A 23,270-nucleotide genomic window follows, 5' to 3' on the forward strand; every position below is an offset into this window, starting at 1 on the left:
TAGAGAGAAAAGAAAAACCAAGAATGATACCTATAGTTGGGAAGTTTCATCTGAGCTCTGCAGCAGAAAAGCACACATGAGAGTGATATGTCTGGGAGTATTCTGTGGTAGAAAGAGCAAAAACAGGAGCAGTCCTTCTAGGCGAGGTCAGTGGCAGAAAGAGGGAAGAGAGTGTACACCTAAGAGAGGTCTATAGTGGAAATAAAGCTCTTTTCAGCTTTCTCTCTGTTTTTGTAAGGAAGGAGGTAGCACCCAAATTAGATATGCAAATAGGGTGGAGTTTTAGCATGTGCCTTTGTCCCAGATGCAACAGATACATTCTGTGAAGGTGGGCTTACCAAATCAATAGTTAAAAGAGACAGCCTCATTATGCAAGGATCAAGAGTTTCAACTCATCACAGTTAGCTAGCTTCCTCTTACTTATCTCACAACAACTGCAACAATGCAGTAACCAGTCATGTTGGATATTTTAGGCCAGCACTGGTTCTGGGAAGTGACTTTGCTACAGTCATGGTTTCTGGTTGCAACCCATTGGAGGAGTTTTAGAGGCCACCCTGGGGATGCAGGATACTTCCTCCTCCTCTTTTTCTGATCACTATCTCCTTACCTACATTATTACCATCATTCAAAGTTGCCTAAAGCCCCATTTTCTCCCCCCATCTGAAACAGGGTAACAGAAGTTTGTGAATGCCATTTAGTGGATAACCACCTTCCCGTGATTCATCCATGTGCATTAATAAATTGTATTTTTTTCTGTAAATTTGTGTATTCTTACTTCATTTCAAAGAAACTCCAAAGGGCAGAACAGTAATTTGCCTCATTTCAAAGTCTTAAGAGTGTTTAAATATCTATTTTCCTTAGTTTTCCTAAGGAGAATATTTTAATACAATTTGAAGTCCTAATCAATACAGGATAAAAATTGTCTGTGACCCTTTTACACAGACACAGACACAATACACACAATATGCCATAGAAATGCTGATTAATTATAATGTTTTAAAATTATTCTGGGGCATAGGTTCAAGTCAGTTCCCTCAGATGCTTATAGTGGCCTCAAGCTTGAAATGGGCACTAGCAAAATGTTGCCTGCCAGTCTAATAAACTTCTATCAAAGGAAAGAGAACCCAAGTCATCAAATTACAAAAGTATAGAGAACATGTCTTACATTTGATACTAGCAAGGCTCTAAACAATAAAATTACTAAAAATAAGCAACAAGCCAAAAAAAAAAAAAAGAAAAAGAAAAAAAAAAACCTGGAAAAACCCAGAAACCTCAGGGAAAATGGAAAATCTGAACTTTATTTGCAACTGTTACAGAAAACTACTGCTGAAGATGAACTCATCTTCCAAAATGACAGATGGTAAATTAAATATATCAACATGAGTGTGAGCAGATGCAACAAAGAAGTGCATTTACAACTCACTAACCATGGAAAAAATGCCAACATGAAAAACTTGAACGTGCTATCGAGCTGAGTTTCGCTTAGCATGCTTGTATTAATTTGTATTGCAATTAGATCTTATTTGTTATTCAGCAAATGTCATAATTATATGCATCAATTAGATGGTTCATTTGAAATGGCATATTTCTTATTGAAGAGCAACAGTCCAATAATATCCATAAAGGGAAGTCTGAAGTTAATATTTTCTTTTTCCCCTTTAAAGCTTTTTCATTTTCAAAAGTGGTAGTCATAAATAAATTGAAAACTAACATGTCAGGTAGTCTAATTTCAGATTTTTTTTCTTTTTAAACTTACTTTTGGACAACTTTAATGTCCAATCATTCAAATCATCTTGCACATATTTAAACTTGTAAACAAAAGGACTGAGGGATGTCATTCAGAAATGTCATGTGTGTTGCCACTGGTTCATGAATAATTGACTGGGAGATTATCTAGGGAAATTTGCAATTAGCCTCCTAATTAACATAAGAACTAACAGTAGGCCGCTTGGTGAATGCTAGATTTTGACTTAGGTATTTACTCAAGAGATAAAAGTTTATAATAGGAACTTTAATGAAAAATTCATTAATTCAATGTTATATCTCATGGGCTCCCAAGTTACTTCATGAATCAGTCATTGAAAAAATTGAGAAAATATATTCAGGCGTGAATTTATGCAAATAATTGTGATTGTCCATGAAACAAAAAATATCAATCTAGTGGAAATATGTAATAAAATAATTGCCTATCTAGCAGTGATGGGAATTAAGTACCATATGGACCATTGCTAATCTGCTATTGATTATTAAGAGATGAAGGTTAGGCTATCAGAAATGTACATAATATTAATAACATTAGTTTCAAAAGTTGTATTGTTGTGAGTCTGGAGAAAATCTCAGTGTGTGAAATTCATTCAAGTGAGGATAACCATTGTGATACAATTTAGATTTATTAAGACTGATATTTACATCTTAAGGGAGCATTGCTACACAGAAAAAATAGCATATTGGCAGGTGCAGTGCAGTTGGTTAAGCTGCCACTTGGGAAGTCCTAATACCACATAGGAGGGCCTGAGAAAGAGTCTGGCCTTCATCTCTAATTCACCTTCCTATTAACGCAACTTGGAGGCAGCAGATGCTATACCAAGTGTTAATTCCTACCACCCTCATGGGAGACTGAGATGGTGTTTCTGCCTTCTGATATCTACCTGGTCCAGCCATGACTATTATGTTTATTTTGGCGAGTGAATCAGCCAATAGATGATCTCATTCTTTCTCTCTCATCTTTCTTCCACCACTATTTCTCCTCTTCCTCCTTCTTTTTCTTCTTCTCTCTCTTTTTCTCATTCTCTCTGTCACTCTGCTTTTCAAATACATACATCATGAAAAATTTTGAATTTTTTTTAAAAAGGGCTGCTATCTTTGACCAAACGTAATTATAAAAAGATAACATAAAATAGGTAATGATGATTAATGTGCACATAAAAATTAAAAAGAATCTATTTCTACTAATTTCTATATTGATAAATTGTTCTAGCTAACTGCACCATATTTTTCAGGAGTCTTTTAAAAAGTGTACATAATTTAGGTTTAAGAAATGCAACCAGCATATTAAACTATTCATTGTATTTAGAAATTTTTTATAATATTATTGCAGGTTTTCTTTCCAATGAATTTTTAAAAATGTCACCAGTCTTTTGAATGGCCTCTTTTTCTCTGCCCATTCTTTGTCTTACAAATATGCAGAATGAGCCACATTAACAATGGAGAGTGAGCAGCTAGGAAAGTTATTGGAAAAAGCACAGAAAGCTCCCAGCAGTAGGGAGGTGACCCTAGAGGAAGGTGCCATTGAGGGCTGATTGTCAAGGGGATTTTATGTATGAAAAAAGGGAAAATCCTGGTGACTGGTCAGGGAAATGTAAATAAGGCATTGAAATTGACTGGTTTTCTGATTCCTTGGAGAGATAGAGATGTAAATAAGGGATTGCAAAATAACCATTTTGATTGGTTGATTAGTTGAAAGTTAATTCACCAATCACAGAAGTCTTTCACAGAAGTTAGTTTTTTACCTTCTCTCAGGTCCTCTAAGAGTCATTTCCTGTTGGTCAGAGTGTCCCCCTGGTCCTTGTCTGCCTAGCTGGGAATTTATTGCTCAATAAATCCCCCATCTGAAGAGATAGCTCTAACTTTCATTAAGGAGAAGGGATGATGGTTGTTGAGTTCTTTGAGCTGTGGAGGGCCAGCACTGGGGATAATAGTCCAGGGTTACTCCTCCAGAAGTCTGTCCAGACTGCTCCTTGGTAGCCTGTATCCATGTTTCCATATGTAAGGCTATTTGGAATTTGATAGCCTCCAGATGAGAAGAGATATACTGCACAAGAAAATTGAGTATACTGAGCAAAAACAGAAGCAGTATCACAAAAATGCAAAGGCTAGAAAGGGATAAATCCATATCCATTTTTTTAGACAGCACTAAAGAAGACAAGAGAGATGGTAGCAAACTAAGATTTGATTCGGCCTGTTCCTTAGGATTATCTATGATGATTTCGTCTTTTAGAATCTGTAGATTTTCTTCTACATGGTGGGAAGTATTAATCTAAAGGCAGCATGATTGATTTAACAATGCACATGTTCCTTTTTGTTGGACCATGATGATGTCTAATAACCGATCTTTGTTCAGGACCATTGAACCCAATAAAATAATAGAGGTTTGGTCAGTCTTGAAGGCCTGTACAGGCTATACTTTTTGAACCATAAGGGTAAACGTTAAAAGATATCTTGAAAGGGTAGGGATGCAGGCAAACCATAGTGGCTTCTGTAAAGGGTGTATTCCATTCTGGGTTTTTCTAAGAGGGGTATGTCATGAGCATGTCCCCCAAAATGCTAAGATATTTTAAAGTTTTACATAAAGATCATCCTTTTTGTTGTGAAATGGTTGTGTGGGTGACTTTAGGAAGGATCACAAAGTTAAGATATATCCAGAGGAAGCTATCTGTTCTAGGGTGAAGCTTTGCAGTTGGGGATGATTGCTACTATTGTACAGATACCTATCTGCCTTAAAGGAAAGATGTAATATAATCCTGACATATACAAAAAAGAAAAATTAGACCTTGAGGAGCAAAGGTACTCCAAGCATTTTTTTAAAGAATCTTTTAAAGAATCTTATAACTGCAGTGTTTTGTTCTCGAACCTTTGTGTATTTAACCTTGGACAGTTAAGGGGAAAGGCTTCTGCAGATAACTCTGATTATTAGTGGGATATATTATTCCAAAAGATAATATCATTATGTTTTCTGATCTTGCAAGTGTGACAATTAAGATTATATAAGCAGACCATACCCACTACAAGCTTCTAGCTCTTTACTGAAAGCAGACACTCCAAGTATCTACAGAGGAAGAGTACAAAGATACAAAGCCACCACCGTGGGAAAAGCAAAGAAGAAACCAAGTATCTTCAAAATGCTGAATAAAAATTGCACCAATTCAAAAAACAAGAAGTAGGAAGACAACATGGTGCCCCCAAAAGAACACAACACTAAAATACTTGATTAAGAAGATGAATAGAATGAAGAAATTCCAGAAATGGAATTAAAAACATTTAACATAAGATTACACAGAAGTAATCAGAAGCAAATGCATAGGCTACTGCATTCTTTACATGACATGAAAGAAAATATCTCCCATGAAATTGAGATCTTAAAGAGAAAGCAAAATGAAATGAAGAATTCAATAGAAAAAAAATATAAAAAAATGCAGTGGAAAGCCTCAACAACAGATTCAGTGACCTAGAAGATAAAGCACAAGAAATTATATAGTCAAACTAAGAACAAGAAGAGGAAAATAGAAAACTAAAAAAAAAACACTGGTTGGGAATCTAGAGGATACTATCAAACAGCCCATTGTATGGGTGATAGGAGTTCCTGAACATGTAGAAAGAGAGAAAGGATTAGAAGACCTCTTTAGTGAAACAATAATAGAAAACTCCTCCAGTTTGGAGAAAGAAAAGGACATCCAGGTATAGGAAGCACATAGAACTCCTAATAGACTTGACCAGAAAAGATCTTCACCAAAACACATTGCAATCAAACTCACCACAGTAAAGCATAAAAAGAAGATTCTAAAGTGTGCATGAGAGAAAGGCCAGATTACTTTCAGAAGATCTCCAATAAGACTCACAGCAAATTTCTCATCAGAAAATATACAGGCTAGGAGAGAATGGTGATATATTCCAACTCTTAAGGGAAAAGAACTGTTAACCCAAAATACTTTACCCTGAAAAGCTCTCATTTATGAATTAAGGTGAAATAAAGACCTTCCAAAACAAACAGAAATTGAAATAATTTGTCACTACTCATCTGCCCCTAGAGAAGTCGCTTAAGGATCAGAATCACAGGAACATGGTCATCAATATGAAATAAGGTAAAAGACGGAAATCTTCCAGTAAAAATTCAAAGGAAATTTAAAGTAAAAAAAAATAGGAATATATTTGGGAAAATGGCAGGACAAGGTTGTTACTTATCAATAGTCACATTGAATGTAAATGGCCTCAACTTCCCAGTTAAGACACAGACTGGCTGAATGGGCTAAAAAACAAGACCCATCTATGTTCTAAAAAAAAAAAAAAACAAACAAACAAACAAACAAACAAAAACAAACAAACAACAAAAAAAAAAAAACACCACACATCTAACCAGGAAAGATGCACTCAGACTGAAAGTAAAATGATAGAAAAAGATAGTCCATGCCAACAGAAAACAAACAAACAAAAAAAAATAGCTGATGTAGCTATCCTAATGTAAGAGAAATAGACTTTAACACAAAAACTGTAAAAAGAGACAAAGTAGGGCACTATGTAATGATTAAGGGATCAATCCAACAGGAAGATGTAACTATTATAAACGTTAATTGTACCTGATTACAGGGCATCTGGATATTTAAAGGAAATGATAGAGATCTAAAGGGAGACATAGACTCAAATACAACAGCAATGAGAAACTTCAGTACTTCACTTTCAGCAATGGACAGATCAACCAAATAGAAAATCAGCAAGGAAACAGCAGAGTTAATTGACACTTTATCTACGAAACTTTTCATCCTACAGCTGCAAAATACACATTTTTCTCAGCAGTGCATAAAACTTACCCTAGGATTGAACACATGCTAGGCAATAAATCAAGTCTCAGTAAATTAAAAAAAAAAAATCAAAATCATACCATGCATCTTTTCTGACAACAATGGAAATCAAGAACTTGGGAATCTCTAGAATGTATGAAAACATATGGAGACTGAACAACATGCTCCTGAATGAACAGTGATTCATAGAAGAAATCAAAAAAGAAAAAATCAAAATATTTTTGGAACCAAATGAAGACAAAAATACAACATATCAAAACTTATGGGATATAGCAAAAACAGCATTAAGAGGAAAATTTATAGCAACTGAAGCCTACATCAAGAAATTGGAATGGTATCAAATAAGTGAGCTATGAATGCATCTCAAGGACCTAGAAAAACACCAGCAAACCAAACCCAAAACTAGTAGGAGAAAAGAAATTTTTAAAATTAGAAAGAAATCAACAAAGTTGAATAAAAAAAAAAACCCTAAAGATCAGCAAACCAAGGAACTGTTTTTTTTTTTTTTTGAAAAATAAACAAAACTGACACACCATTGGCCCAATTAACCAAAAAAAAGGAGAGAGAAGACTAAAATAAATAAAATTAAAGGTGAAAAAGAAAATGTAACAACAAACACCACAGAGAGAAAAAGAATCATCAGAAATTACTACAAAGTGCTATATGCCAACAACCTGGGAAGCCTAGAAGAAATGGATAGATTCTTGCAAACATAAAACCTACCTAAATTGAGCCATGAAGACATAGAAAACCAAAACAGACCCATAACACATATGGAGATTGAGTCACTAAGAAAGACCTTCCCAACAAAGATATGCCCAAGACCAGATCACTTCACTGCTGAATTCTACCAGACATTTGAAGAAGTAACTCCAGTTCTTCTGAAATTATTTAAAACAATTGAAAGAGAGGGAATCCTCCCTAATTCTTTCTATGAAGCCAGCATCATATTAATTACTACTAAACCATGTACTCTATAGAATGCTATACAGCAGTCCAAAACAACGAAACCCGGTCATTTGCAACAAGATGGAGGAATTTGGAAAACATCATGCTGAGTGAATTAAGCCAGTCCCAAAGGGACAAATACCATATGTTCTCCCTGATTGGCGACAACTAACTGAGCACCAAAAAGGAAACCTGTTAAAGTGAAATGAACACTATGAGAAACGGTGACTTGATCAGCCCTCATCCTGACTGTTGATGAGCAATTTAATATGTTATCCCTCTTAGTATTTTTTTGTTTGTTCTACTTAATACTTTTGGTTGAATACTGTAATCAATACACAATTCTTAAGTGCTGAAACTTAACTGAAAAGTGATCACTGTTAAACATAAGAGTTGGAATAAGAGAGGGAAGAGATGTACAATTTGGGACATGCTCAAGCTGACTTACCTCAAACAGTAGAGTTAGAAACATACCAGGGGATTCCAATTCAATCCCATCGAGGTGGCATGTACCAATGCCATCTCACTAGTCCCAGTGATCAATTTCTGTTCACAATTGATCATAATGATAGGACTAAGAACCAAAGGGATCACAGAAACAAGAATAGTGTCTGCAAATACTAGCTGATAGAATAAAAAAGGGAGAGAATGGTCCAACATGGGAAGTGAGATACACAGCAGACCCATAGAATGGCAGATGTCCTAAACAGCACTCTGGCCTCAGAATCAGCCCTTAAGGCATGTGGATCCAGCTGAAAAGCCCATGAGAGTATTTTAGGCATGGAAAGCCAAGACACTCTGGGGAAAAAAAAAAAAAAAAAACCTAAATGAAAGATCTCTGTGAGTGAGATCCCAGTGGAAAGAACAGGTCATCAAGGAAGGAGGTACCTTTCTCTGAAGGGAGGAGAGAACTTCCACTCTGACTACGACCTTGTCTAAATATGATCAGAGTTGGTGAACTCAAAAGGCTTCCATAGCCTTGGCAGCTCATGACAAGAGCCTAGGGTGATTACTAATGCCATAAACAAGAGTGTCAATTGTTAAGTCAACAACAGGAGTCACTGTGCACTTACTCCTCATGTAGGATCTTTGTCCTTAGTGTGCTGTACATTGAGATTTAATGCTACAACTAGTACTCAAACAGTATTTTTCACTTTATGTTTCTGTGTGGGAGAAAACTGTTGAAATCTTTACTTACTGTATGCTAAACTGATCTTCTGTATATAAAGAGAATTGAAAATGAATCTTGTCTTCCCCACTTCATTTGCCCATAGAACTTCTCATCTAGCAGTGTCCAGTTTGAATGTTATTGCTTTCTCCCCCTGTTTCCTAGTCAGAATTGAATATGACTTTGTGCTTCTATCTACTTTAATACCAATCCCATTTTTTCTGACAGGGCTTTATATCTGTCTCTGTCTATAGATCAGGAGCTCCTCCGGAGGAGAGGGACCTTGTCCTGTTCAGTGGCAAATCTCTAAAGGTTTGACCCATTAATATTTGGGTGATGAACTAAAAGCAGGGACTGTGCCATTGGTAAATGAACAAAGCTCAATGGCATTAACACGTTGTCTTACAATAAATAAATGAATGGCAGCACTATTTTTAGAGTTAGCTTCCATCTATCACACACTTATACACCATTAACTGCTATCTCTACCATTATCAACCCGAAGGGTTTATTGATTGATTGATTCATTCGTTAATTTATGAATCCCTAATTTTGTAACACAATGTGTGAGATTCTGGGTATACAGATCTAAATAAAATAGATTTGACTTCAAAGAGCTCAAATTTTCCTAGATCCATTTGTAAGACAAGGTGGAAGTGCATGAACAGACATATGCTTAGGGTTAATTCATTTTACAGAAATACATTCTTTTTAAACAAAAAAAAAAAAGAAAATGAATCTTAATGTGAATGGAAGGGGAGAGGGAGTGGGAAAGGGGAGGGTTGCGGGTGGGAGGGACGTTACTGGGGGGGAAGCCATTGTAATCCATAAGCTGTACTTTGGAAATTTATATTCATTAAGTAAAAGTTAAAAAAAAAATTACTAAACCTGAAAAAGATGCAACAGAGAAAGAGAATTACAAACCAATTCCTGTGATGAACATAGATGAAAAAATCATGAACAAAATTCTAGGCAATCGAATCCAACAACACATCAGAAAGATCATTCACCCAGTACAAGTGGGATTTATCCCTGGTATGCAGGTATACTTCAACATTCACAAATCTGTTAATGTGATACATCACATAAACAAAATGAAGAACAAAACCCATATGATTATCTCAATAGATGCCGAGAAAGCATTTGATAAAATACACCCTTTCATGATGAAAACTCTCAGTAAACTGGGTATAGAAGGAACATTCCTCAACACAATCAAAACAATTCATGACAAACCCTTGGCCAGCATCCTGTTGGATGGGGAAGAACTGGAAGTACTTTTCGTTAAAAGGAGGAGAGAACTTCCATTTTGTTAATGAACTTCCACTTGTTTAATAGTGACAGAATTTGTGAATTCAAAAGGCTTCCTTAGCCTAGGCAGCTCATGTGAAGCCCATGGGTGTTCACTGACATCAGAGTGTTCATTGTTAAATTAACACGAATTACTGTCCACTAGCTCCTCATGCAAGACATCTGTCCTCAAAGAGTTGTATCATGCGAGTTAAATTTGATCCTTTTTCTCAAATAGTTTTTGTGTGTGTGTTGTGTGAGTATGCAAATTGTTGAAATATTTACTTAGTATAAAGGTGGTCTTCTGTGTACAAAGTTGATTTAAAAAAATTTTTTTTTTTGACAGGCAGAGTGGAGAGAGAGAGAGAAAGACAGAGAGAAAGGTCTTCCTTCTGCCGTTGGTTCACCCTCCAATGGCCACCGCGGCTGATGTGCTGTGGCCGGCACATCACGCTGATTGGAAGCCAGGAGCCAGGTGCTTCTCCTGGTCTCCCATGCGGGTGCAGGGCCCAAGCACTTGGGCCATCCTCCACTGCACTCCCGGGCCACAGCAGAGGGCTGGCCTAGAAGAGGGGCAATCGGGACAGAATCCGGCGCCCAGAGCAGAACTAGAACCCGGTGTGCTGGCACCGCAGGCGGAGGATTAGCCTATTGAGCCACAGCGCCAGCACAAAGTTAATTTAAAATGAATCTTAATGGAGAATGGGACTGGGAAGGGGAGAGGGAGGAGGAGAAGGTGTGGAAATATGGTGGGAGGGTGGTATGGTGGAAGAATAACTATATTCCTAAAGTTATACATGTGGAATTTGTATTCCTCAAAAAATTAATTAAAAAACAAATTAAATCAATCTATTGGCTTAAACCATAATCTACATTTACCATGATGGTGTTTTGTTCACTAAGTGAGAATATTTATTTAGTTTCTTTACACTGTTACTTACTCAAGGTCACATTGTATGACTTAAAATTTTCTTCTGTTATCGACCTTATTGAGATAATCACCATTTCTCAGGTTGTTGGTTGTTGTTTTCCACATACTCTGATGGAGTCATTTCCCTGGGTCAGACAGAGTCATTGTAATAAACCACGAATAAGATCATGCAGTGTCTTTATTTATAATTTTACAATGAATTCACATTGTTCTTAGATTAAACCCAACTATTAGCAGTTCTTATATTATTCAACTCTTTTTTACTTCCCCACCTTATCTCAAAAAATATTCCCACTCATTAGATAACAGTTTATGCCTCATATTTCTTTAAAGAACAAGTGCTTCTTTTTATCTTGGAATCTTAATATTCAGCTATTTCTGCTCTGGAATGCTGGATCTCTTCAAAACTTTATCTTGTTCCTTGGATATGTCTTCTCACCCCATTTCCTAAAAAAATAGTCCATTTTAATGCTCCTCCTTGTTCTAAGCACACATGTTCCTCAGTAGATTCTTCTAAAAATTTACTCTGTTAAAAATCACATGATAACTAATTTGTAAACCAGATATTATTGTTAAGTTTGTTCCAAATAAGGTAAGTTCCTTGATATTGTGACACTTATTTCTGTACATTTAGAGTTGGACACAATGCTATCAGCATACCATCAGCATTGAGAAATAGTTCTTAGAACTATAAAAACATTACATGGATGAAATAATATTTATTTCAAAGAGTTCAAAGATTTAAGATTGCTATTTATAAGTAATTCTTGATTTTTGCATTAGAATATTTTATTACATTTAGTTGAAAGAAATAATGGAATATAAATAATGCTTCTTTAACCTTCAGTAGCATTGCAGTATTAGTTATTGAACATTAAATTTGACTCATATTCCTGGAAATCAATACAAAATAGAGATATATTGCATGCTGATTCATTTAATGATAGATAAATGCATCCAAGTTTATCAGAACAAATACTTTTCTTCTTCCAAGTAAAAATTGAGAGAAATTTTTGTTTAAGTGATTACACAAGGTGGCATAACAAACAAAATTTTCTTTTTTTCTTTCCAGAAAATTACAGCTATTTTCATAACACTAATATAGAAACATGGAAGGAAATGCTAAAAGCAATCTGGTGTATACATTTCTAGGGGAACAGGAAGCTAAATAGTTTGAATAATCATTTAGTAGATAAATTCATTTTTCAAATATTTCTCTACCAGTGACACTCCATTAAAAAAAAAACAAGTTATTGTTTTCATGTCATGTACATCAGGGGACGAATCAAATCAAAAAATTTTTCACTTGTAGATGAAAAATATCACTTTCAAAGTGTTGCCAATGGAGTTGGTGTTGTAGTGTAGCAGGTTCAACCACAGTCTGAGACTTCAGCATCCCTTATGGGCACTGGTTTGAGACTCATCTGCTCTACTTCTGATCCAGCTCATGTGCTTGAGAAAGCAGCAGAAAATGGCCCAGATCTTTGGGACCCCACATCCACATGGGAGATCCAGAAGAGGCTATGAGTTTCTGGCTTTGACCTGGCACAGCCCCAGACATTGTGGCCATCTGAGGAGTAAATAATTAGAAAATTCTTTCTTTCTCTCTCTCTCTCTCTCTCTCTCTCTCTTTCCCTCTCTCCCTCTCCCTTTTAAATATATATACTTTCATATAGCCATAATTCCATCAAGATTTTTTAAAACCATATGAATTTGAGGACAGGGTAAAGATAAAATTTTAAGAGGTATGAGAATAAAATAAAGTGTGCCAAGATTTCTGCTTAATTGAAACATTGTCAAGTTCAACTCTGAGAAAGCAAATGTTTGGGTAATTGCCTTTTGTGTATGAAAATGTTTTCACATCATAATCTGTTTTACCAAAGCTTAATCCTGGAAGCACATCCTGAAATCTATTCTCATTAATTTTTTTTTTTTGTATTAGTCAATTATAACCACAATAAGATGGCATACAAACCACTCTAAAATCAGTGATTGGCAAATCAAGCTTTAGTTTCTCCTTTGGCATGGCTGGATTTAGATTGTTCTAATATGTCTAACAATTATTACTATGAGTTTGTCTGTTTCTTAAATTTCTCATTCTTTTGGGAAAAGTGGGTTTCCTAGTGTCATAGTCTTTTCATGGCAAATGAAAAAGTGGAAAAGGACAAGTTCAACCATGCAGGTAAAATTTCAGCCTCACCTCACATTTCTCTGTGAGTTCATTTACCAAAGTCTTGGAAATTATAGACACATCACCAAAGTCATGGGAATATGTGTGATGAAAATAAAGTGGAACAATATCCTCAATGACAAAATCTAATAGTGTGGCTAATGTGTTGTACCAAATAGTCATATATGTTACTCTTGTTGCTGGTATTACAATGAGCTCAAAAATGTTTGAGTACCTAGACAGCTATGCAAAGTGAAATTTTTCATAAATGAGCCTTCCAAGAAATCTTTTCTGTTTTCTACAGGTCAAATGACTTAAACATTCTGAGACAATTTTATATTAGAATGCATTTATAGGAAATAATACGGAGAACTCCCATGTACATTCACCTACTTATTTCCCATTGATAATTTCTTGAAAACTGCAGGTACAATATCACAAATAGGGCAATTGGCACTTATAATGTCTGCCAACTTTATTTAAATTTCACAAATTTTCATGCAATCATGTATTTTTCCTGTATGTGCATATAATTCTGTAACTAATATGAGTAGATTCATACGAATATCATCGTACACAATACATAGAATAGCTCCAAAACAGATTCCTTACTGCTTCCTCATAGCCACAACAGCTTCTACTGAACCAAGTTAATCCTTGGTAACTACTAATTGTTACTTCATCTCTTCAACTTTATCTGCTTAAGGATATTATATAACTGATATGATACCATAGCTGTGAATATTATATATCCTTATTATATATAAGATATTATATAATCATAATCTTTGAGGTGGGCTTTCTTTTTACTAAGCCCTTTGAGATCTATTCAGGTTGTATGTGTCAGTAGTGTGTCCTTTTAATTGATGAATAGTATTCCATGGTATGAACGTGCCTTGGTTTGCTTAACCATTCAACTCTAGAAAGATTTTATAAACCAGGTTTCTGGATACTTTTACATAGTCTGAATATCTATGTACAGGTTTTATATTAACATAAATTTTTCAGTTTTCTATAGCAAATACCCAATAGTGAAATTGCTAGAATTTACGATAAACACATCTTTAGCTTTATGAGAAACTTCTATATTCTTTTCCAAAATAGCTTTACCATTCCTACTAGGAATGTGTGGATCTTCCACTTTCTCTTGATATCAATCATATATATTTTAAAATACCTGAGAATAGGAGGCTTTTATTTGCAAGATATGTTTTAAATGTTAGTTTATTACTACTTACTTTATAGGAAAATAAAAAGAATGCATTTCTTGGAAAACATTTAAAACGAACTGCCATGTGGTGGTCAGGTATTAGGAAATTGCTTACAAAAGAAGAACATTTCACTCTAACTCTATCTTTTTAAATTCTAATCTCATCTTTTACTATATGAATTATGTGTTTTAGTGTATAGAATATGATTATCAGGATGCTGCTTTCTGGGGCCTTGAGTAATCTGAATTGACCAGAGGCCCAGTGAAACCATCTGATTCAGGCAGTTTGTTCTCTTAGCTCTCAGACCAGGCAGGCAGCAATAATAATTGGTGGCATGGCCATTTTCAGGGTAGGGGAGGTTCTTCCCCCTTCTTTTTTGTGTACACTCCAGGTTACCAGATATTTCTTTTCAAAAGGGATTTGGCATTATTCTTGTAAAAGTACTTTTTATTTTAAGGTTCATGAAATTTTCCTTTATGTTGAGGTGACCTAGTCTATAGGGCAACCAGTATTTTTGAGTTCCATTGTCATAGAGATTCAGTAATCCCCGGCCACAATTATAAATGCCTAGAACTTGTTAACATCATTTTAAATAATACAGAGTATAGGCCCTGCGGTATGATTTAACAGGCAATATATCTATCATTAATCTTATTATTACAATATGTCTATCCTAATATAAATACTAAAAAATGATTATGATGATTTTTATAGTTTTATAGATTAAAATGATTTTATATCTATGATATATATATATATATATATATATATACATATATCTGGTGACATAACTATAGCTATGATATCACATGTTACACTAACCTATGCATTTTGGACTGCTTTGAATATCTCCAGAAGAAACGGCCCTATAGTTTAACGGAAGTAAAGAAATGTACTTTCTGGAAAACGAACGTAATTTTTAATCTATGCAGAAAATATGAGGGTGTGGTTAGAAGAATTTATTGGTAATTTTATTGGTCAACATTGTTGTTTGTAAATAACAGAAATTCACCAAAAAATTAACTAATCAAAGGACAAAATGGAGGCCAGCGCTGCAGCATAGTGGGTTAAGCTGCCGCCTGCAGCACCAGCATCCCTTATGGATGCTGATTCGAGTCCTGGCTGCTCCACTTCCAATCCAGCTCCCTGCTAATGGGCCTGGGAAAGCAGTGGAACATGGCCCAAGACCTTGGCTCCCTGAACCCACGTGGGAGACCCGGAGGAAGCTCCTGGCTCCTGGCTTCAGTTTGGCCTTTCTCTGGCTGTCGTGGCCATTTGGGGAGTGAATCAGCAGATGGAAGATTTCTCTCTCTTTCTCTCTCTCTCTCCCCCACCATCTCTCTACCTCTGCTTCTCCCTCTCTTCCTTTCAAGTAAAATAAATAAATATTTAAGCAAAAAGAAAAAAATGAAGAATTTAGACATTCAAGTGATTCAAAAGAAAAGAATCAATTTCCCTTAGGTTTCAAATTGTTATTCCAGAATTTTCTTTGATACTATATCTCAGTTTACTTAGCTTTTTTTTTTTTTTCTAACAGATTATGTGCCAAAGCTGTAGGAATCTTATAGAAATACTACAATCATGTTTAGCATAAACTGTGATTTCATGAGCAAAAGGATATGGAAAAAATGTCAAAAAGAGATTTCCTATTTTGTATTATTTAGGTCAATCTCTATAATTAACAGACATTAGACTGGAAGGTTAATATTCTGAATGGTTATAATTTCAGGTGGGGATAAATTTTTCCTAATTACTCTTGATGTACATAATTGGTTTCCTGTTTATGTTTTAAAGATTTATTAATATATTTGAAAGTCAGAATTACAGAGAGAGAGAGAGAGAGAGAGAGAGAGAGATATCTTCCATCTGCTGATTGACTTCTAACTTGGCCGCAGGAAAGGCCAGGGCTGGCATGCTGAAATCAGCAGCGAGGAGTTTCATTTGGGTCTCCCCATGAATTCAGGGGCCCAAAGACTTGGGCTATTATCTGCTACTTTTCCCAGGCCGTTAGAGTGGAGCTTGATCAGAAGTGAAGCAGTCGGGCCATGAACTAGTATCCATATGGAATGCCTGCGTTGCAGGTAGCAGCTTTACCTGCTACAAGAAAATGTGGGCCCAAAATGATTACTTTCATAATTTTAAAAAAATTAGCTGACATGTAAAAATTTTACACATAAATATATTTTAATAGAGAAACTGGTTTCTATGAAGATATTTTTAAGAATATATCCACTGCTCTCCCTCAAAGTTTTCCAAAGAATAATCAGACTTGACATTCAATTATCAGCAATACTAAATCCATTTCAATGTAAAATTTGTTTTATAGAGCTCTGTTTAAAATTTTATCTGGGTCAGAATTTATAGATTCATATTCATGATTTCAACGCCAGTCTTCCGAGTTGGTTCAAGCAGACCTCACTAATCAAGCACTTTTAATTTAATGAATTTTAGGAACATCCCTCAAAATAGTACACAAGCTAGACACTGCCAATTTATCAGTCAGCTTGTCAGACATGCCCAGTAGGCCTACCAATGTCAAATATGTCTTTGTCCAGTATCAGAGCTGTATGATGAAAAATAAACCTTTTTTAATCCACAATATCCTGCAAGTCTTGCCCCAGAAGACTTGACACTATTCATTCTATTCTGACATTTAAAAAAAAAAATCATCAACTTGAGGCTAAGTAATGAAAACACACATTTGTCAGAAAGTACAAAGGCATTACCCTTTCCATCTTTTCATGGAGTCACATCAATCAGAAGTGAACAATTCTAGGTATTTTTGATCCTAGAATCCCAGGAAAGTTCTGCAACTGACAGAAATTGAAATAGCCAAATATTCCTCAAATGTGAAACTTCATTCCTGAAACTTTTAGGAGGGATAAAAAGAAGAGAGAGAAAATAATATCACATGACTTGTTTCATAGACTCTTGTTGTCTTAATTATATGTGTGTGTGTTTATATGTTTATATATTATTAAACTGCAGAAGAAAAGCCAATTAATTATAATTGTGATTCTAATACATCAGTATGCCAGTAGATACAGTTTTGACGAAATTGAAACTAACAAATTAAAAATCTAGATCTTTAATGATATAACCATCAGGGATTTTTTCCTGTATATTAAAGAGGTTCTCAAATTTAGCTCTTTATCAGAATGACCTATGAAGTTTAAGGAGAAAATGACCTATGAAGTTTAAAGAAAAAAACACTGGTGATAAAATCAGATACACAGAATAATGTCACAGTGTGAAATTCAAGCAATGTAACTGATTACAGACCATAAACAGGATTTTGAACCTTTTGGCTTGATTTAAGCCGATTTGTTTCTACTGGTTGAGTGATTATTAATATTAGCAAAATTAAATACTTATTTCATTTAAGATATTGGCTGAAATGTGTAAAATGGAAATCGTCAGATGCAATGAAAATCATGTTTTAGCTCCATATCACTCCATAAATTACATTAAATCTGTGTGATTCTCAGATATTTTATATAAAAGTGACATGACTGTATTACAAAGCACAACAATATGTGCTCAAAATCTACTTTTGTTAGTTAGCAAGATAGACATTAGCCAGCATGTGTGAGAGGGGCTGCAGGAAAAACAAAACTGAAACATTCCTGTGGATAAAAGAGGGAAGGAATGCAGCAGCATGCCTTGAAAATCTCAGGCATTTACACGTCAGATGTCCTGTACTTGTCCAACAACCCTGTATGGGGGGAAAGTTCTAGCACACCTCCCTTCCAGGATAGCCCATGGGAGCTCTTTGGCTCAGTAACACTGCGCCATGAAAACTCCTGGAGGGATTTCACAAATTCTATAGATGGAAAGTCCTCTTCCCAGAAAAAAAAAGGAGGAAGAGGGAAGAAGCAGTGGGAAAAGTGCACTCCTACTTACAAAACCCTAGTCTACATGCATACTGGGCTCTCAGTCGTTTGGTGAGTTGCCCACCAGGCCTGTCAGGTGTATTCCCTTCATTAAACATCACTAGCTTGCTTAATGCTGATTTGTCTCAAATCTGAAATTCTTTTCTCACAGGAACACCAGACAAGAACTTATGTTCCAGCCATCTCCAATAACATTTTTTTTTCATTCCTCAGACCTCTAGTTTGCTCATCAAACTTAAGATGCTAAGTTCTGATTTTTTTTTTTCCTGCAACAGTCCACCTTTTATAATTATCATTATTTTTTACTTCACTTCTAATTATGTCATCTACAAGTTTCATGATGTACTCTACATTTCCAGCAAGTGTTATTTTCAAAATATTTTATTTGGTGTTAAGTTGGCCAAAAGAATTCCATACATTTTATTTTTTTTTACCTTAATGAAATTTACCTTCATGAAAGAATTCTTAGATACCAATTTCACTAGCACCTCAATTTGAGTATCTGTAGTAAGAAAGGATGTTTACTGAATTCTATTGGGAGCATGGAAAGGATTGGGGAGGGGGCAGTGCACTGTACTCTGCAAAACAGGAGCTGTGTTTTGTTTTGTTTTGTTTTTAAACAGTTGAATCTCTGGCAGTTCACTGATTTTATCAGTGTAATGCTTTATCCTGTAATTTATCATCTTCAAGTGAGAAGAGCTGAGAAGCAGCTCAGGAGTATTTTGGGCATTTTCCTATCTTTAATCAATGGTTCTTGGCTACAACTCCCAGGTTATTCATAAGTGAAGTTAAAAAGATAGGACTTTCAGTAGCCATTAATCAACAGCCTTTCTATGGTAACTTGCAAGCAATGGCATTATATTGCTAACTCTCAGGTATTTTCTTGAGTGTGTGTCCTGGGCCTTGTGAAAGGAAATGAAAGATTCCACCAGTAAACCTGGCCTTTAAGATAAATTTTGTTGTTGTTGTTGTTATTCAAGAGAATCAACAATTACTAAATTAACAATTACTACCTTTTCTTTATAAAATTGTGTATTATCTTTGTGTGTGTATCCACTCTCCTTTGGATAATACCACACTTACAATCACCTTAAAACAATAAACAAAAATACATAATTGTTTTAAGTTAGCAAAAAGGAGATAATGATTAAATTAAATGAGACACTGAAATGTTTGGTTTAGAAAAACAAGCATCCAAGTCAGTTACGGTGAAAGCTCCTTTATTACCAAACTCTAATAATGAAATTTTAGGTATATCATAAAAAGTTTCAATGAAACTAAGAAAATAATATCTTGGATTTGTAAAATTTTCACAAAACTCAGCACTAAGTATCAGACTGTTATGTGAATGTTTAATTTTAAGTAATTGACTATAATTTTAGCATTTGACAATTATGTCTTATCTGAGCAGCATATGTATACCCTGTGAGAAATAAAATGTATAATTAATGAGTATCAGCAAAGGTTTAACAAGTAGTAAATTTGGGAAACTATGGAAGCAGTGCCTTTATTTTCATTTTAGTCATTTTCTGCTTGCATTTGTGACTCAGTGTTTGACCTTTCCTTCCATCTTTTATGCCTCTGTTTTCCTCTCTGAAACTTCCTTGTCTAGTGCTAGGTTAAAGGGGATTTTGAAGACATGGTGAAGTCCTTAAAATCATTCCAAGACACTATTATCTGCTGCCACCATCAAATATCCTTTGTTCAGTGTTGAAACGTAAGATATGCCTTAAGAATCAAATTCAAAAGAAGAGAAAAGCTTTACACAGCAGGTATACTAGTAAAGTTGTTTAAAAATCTAGTTCTTAAGAGGATAATGGAGATAAGGTGAGTAAAACTGTTAACCTAGCAATCAGAAGAAGGGACTACTCCTACTTTGTACTCTTAAAAGGAAAATAATTTAAAGAAAAAAAAAGCTTGATTTTTAAAGTGGTGTTTTTAGAAGACTAATCGGAATAACATTCTCATACTGACCCCAATCCACAAGAAGGTGACAGATTGGTCCTTTTTACTGTGAAAAGAGATTTTTTCCACCACTTAAAGCAAAAATGTAGTGAATAATGTTAACTAAATGCTACATAAAAGAGAGTAAAAGTCAGGGAATGAAGAGAGAAGTGAATTCCAAGGTTTGGGAAAAGGCACAGAAAAGAAATTGATATTATCTATCATTAAAAATCATGAAAGAAAAATTTGATGGGGCATTTACACTGATTCAGACTAGTAATAACCTTTCTAATGAGTTCATGTAGATAGACAAGATCTCTTGTACTAACAGCATTGTACAAATCCATTGCCTACCCCTAAATCAAAAGAGTTATATTTAGATGTTAAAAATAAAAATGGAAGTGAGTCTGTATTTAACTAAAATTTTAACAGTATAAATTAGAATTATGCACCAAATGAAATCAGTAAATCTAAGGCTTGTGCTAATAGTTTTCTCAAAAACAAAAGAAATCCTTCAGTTGACACTTCTCTTGTTATAGAAGCAGATTAAAAGAATAGAATTTCCCACTTCTTGGAGCAAGGAAAATTCTGAAAGAATTGACCATCAAATTACAATTAATGTTCTCCTTCGTTAAATTTTTTATTTATTTATAGATAACGTGCTTCCGTGTGTTTCACTTCCCAGAGGTGCATATTGGCTGGGGCAATCTTGTGCTGAAGCAAAGAGCTGAGAAGTCAACCCATTCTCCCTGTGGCTGATAGGATCCCAGTTACTTGAGCTTTCACTGCTGCCTCTAGGGTCTGAGTTGACAAGAAGTTGGAATCAGGAGTAGAAACAGGTATTGAACCAAAGTACTACAATGTGAGGTGCGGGTATTTGAATTAGAATCTTAATCAATAAACTAAACAACTACCCCTGAATAGGGTTGTAATTTGTCTGTTTTAATAATCACAACTTGCTCATAATCCAAGTAATTGTCAAAGTATTTGTGTGTCTGGCACTCTATGCATTTGATGAGCAGCAGATCCCATATAGCACCTCCAATCACAAAAGCACCCAAAGCTATAACACAAGTTGAAGTAATTATCATACCTATTCTCCAAAGTGCCTGAACCTAAGTCCAATACAATCACATTCCTACACTAGATTCCTTCATCTGACAGGATGCTTCTGCAAATCTTCAAATGTGAAGAGTAAGGACTCCATGTGATCCTATTTTCCTGTAAAATATAGGAATCCAAGTTTAAATTGAGCAGATGGAAGCTATGGTTTAGACATACACCAATATGATATACAATGGTGCAGATTGAGAGAAAAAGAATTTGGATGGGGGAGGTATGAATTATTTTAATCACATATTTCAGTGGGACAGAGCAGATGCATATTATACCCACTGGGGCTACTGCTCAGGCACTGATTGCCTTCAAGGAGAATAGCTCAGCTGAGTGGAATTACTTCCCTTCTGAATTAAAAAGAGAGAGAGAGAGAAAGAGAGAGAGAGAAGATTTACCACACCAAACCTGGGTGTGTCAGCTTTAGCACACCCTTAACCCTGAAGAACTGAACATAGCTCTCTAGCCACACCTACCAAAAGCCTCTAAAGAGTCACCAAAAGCAGACAGTCCACTTAAGTTAGAGTCATAGTATAACAAGAAAAGCCAACACAGCAAGGAAAAAAAAAGAACAAACCAAAGAATATCTCCCCTCTACTTGCTGCTTACAAGAAACACATCTTTCCAGCAAAGATGCATGCGGACTGAAAGTGAAAGTTTGGAAAAAGATATCCCATGCCAACAGAAACCAAAAAAAAAAAAGAGTTGGTGTAGTCATATTAATATCAGACAAAATAAATTTTAAAACAAAATCTGTTAAGAGAGACAAAGAGGGACACTATATAATGATTAAGGGATCACTACAACAGGAAGATGTAACTAATATAAGTGTATATGCACCTAATTACAGGGTACCGGTTTATTTAAAAGATATGTTAAGGGACTTAAAAAGAGACTTATACTCCAATACAATAGTATTGGGGGACTTCAATACTCCACTTTCAGAAATAGACAGATCGATCTGACAGAAGATCAACAAGGAAACAGCAGATTTAATCCACACTATAGCCCAAATGGATCTAACAGATATCTACAGAACTTTGCATCCTACACTTAAAGAATTTACATTTTTCTCAGCAGTACATGGAACCTATTCTAGGATTGACCACATATTAGGCCATAAAGCAAGTCTCAGCAAATTCAAAAGAATTGGAATCATACCATGCAGCTTCTCAGACCACATTGGAATGAAGCTGGAAATTAGCAACTCAGGAATCCCTAGAGCATAAGCAAACACATGGAAACTAAACAACATGCTACTGAATGAACAGAAGAGAAATAAGTAACTTTCGGGAAGTAAATGAGGATAACAATACAATATATCAAACTTTTGGGATACAGCAAAAGTAGTGTTAAGAGGAAAGTTTATAGCAATAGGTGCCTATATCAAGAAATTGGAAAGGAACCAAATAAATGAGCTTTCAACGCATCTCAAGGATCTAGAAAAACTGCATCAAACCAGACCCACAACTAGTAAGAGAAGAGAAATAATTAAAATCAGAGAAGAAATCAACAGAATTGAACAACAACAACAAAAAAACCAACATTACAAAAGATCAGACAAAGAAGAGATGGTTTTTTTAAAAAAAAATTGACACACCATTGGCCCAACTAACTAAAACAGAAAAGACCCAAATCAATAAAATCAGAGATGAAAAAGGGAATGTAACAACAGACACCACAGAAATAAAAAGAGTCATCAGAATTTACTACAAAGACTTATATGCTAGCAACCAGGGAAATCTATCAGAATGGATAGATTCCTGGACACAGGCAACCTCCCTAAATTGAACCATGAAGACACAGAAAACAAACATACCCACAACTGAGGCAGAAATTGAATCAGTAATAAAGTATCTCCCAACAAAGAAAAGCCCAGAACCTGATGGATTCACTGCTGAATTCTACCAGACATTTAAATAAGAACTAACTTCAATTCTTCTCAAACTTTTCAGAAAAATTGAAAAAGAGGGAATCCTCCCAAATTCTTTCTATGACGCCAGCATCACCTTAATCCCTAAGCTGGAGAA

This window comes from Oryctolagus cuniculus, chromosome 8, assembly GCF_964237555.1.
Source record: "Oryctolagus cuniculus chromosome 8, mOryCun1.1, whole genome shotgun sequence".
NCBI lineage: Eukaryota > Metazoa > Chordata > Mammalia > Lagomorpha > Leporidae > Oryctolagus > Oryctolagus cuniculus.